The 932-nt window shown below is 46.5% G+C and overlaps 1 non-coding gene across 1 annotated transcript; it reads right to left on the reverse strand.

The window, feature by feature from the left end:
- Positions 1–278: 278 nt before the first annotated feature.
- On the reverse strand, positions 279–353 carry Trnas-uga (transfer RNA serine (anticodon UGA)). The gene has a single exon. It is a non-coding gene; the product is annotated as a tRNA-Ser (tRNA).
- Between the last annotated feature and the right edge of the window lie 579 nt (positions 354–932).

Genomic DNA, 932 nt, shown 5'->3' on the forward strand with positions numbered 1-932 from the left:
TGACACACTTATTAATTTTATTTTATTTACTGACGGGGCTACATGCACGAATCATGGAAATGTTAAGTTGCGTTACATGCATTATTAGGCAACTGAAAATCCACGTTGGCTTCAATAAGTTGCACGCCAGAAACCATGGTCGGTGAATGTATGAAGTGGGATTCTGAAAGACAGAATTATAGGTCCCTATTTCATCTAAGGAAATCTTAATGGTAGGAAGTACACCACATTCTTGCAAGAAACATTAGGTCTGAAACTTCCTGGCAGATTAAAACTGTGTGCCGGACCGAGACTCGAACTCGGGACCTTTCCCTTTCAAGGGCAAGTGCTCTACCAACTGAGCTACCCAAGCACGACTCACGCCCCGTCCTTTACTTCTGCCAGTACCACGTCTCCTACCTTCCAAACTTTACAGAAGCTCTCCTGCGAACCTAGCAGAACTAACACTCCTGAAAGAAAGGATATTGCGGAGACATGGCTTAGCCACAGCCTTGGGGATGTTTCCAGAATGAGATTTTCACTCTGCAGCGGAGTGTGCGCTGATATGAGGACGGGGCGTGAGTCGTTCTTGGGTAGCTCCGTTGGTAGAGCACTTGCCCACGAAAGGCAAGGGTCCCGAGTTCGAGTCTCGGTCCGGCCCACAGTTTTAATCTGCCAGGAAGTTTCATATCAGCGCACACTCCGCTGTTTTTGGAAGACATACCTTTAGCAACAAGGAGCAGAATGTTGTATCAACACTAAGGGTGTCGGCACATCTTTCGCTGATGATTAGAAATGAGTTGCAGAGACAGTTCCCAAATAGTTGGATTGTCGTGGCCGGATCGTTTGCCCGACTTGACGCCTCTGGATTTTTTCTTTTGGGGATTCGTAACAGACATTGTTTATAAAGGCGTTCCAACTACACCTGAAGATATGCGAAAGGGAATTGTCAG

Source organism: Schistocerca serialis, chromosome 2 (assembly GCF_023864345.2).
Source record: "Schistocerca serialis cubense isolate TAMUIC-IGC-003099 chromosome 2, iqSchSeri2.2, whole genome shotgun sequence".
Lineage (NCBI taxonomy): Eukaryota > Metazoa > Arthropoda > Insecta > Orthoptera > Acrididae > Schistocerca > Schistocerca serialis.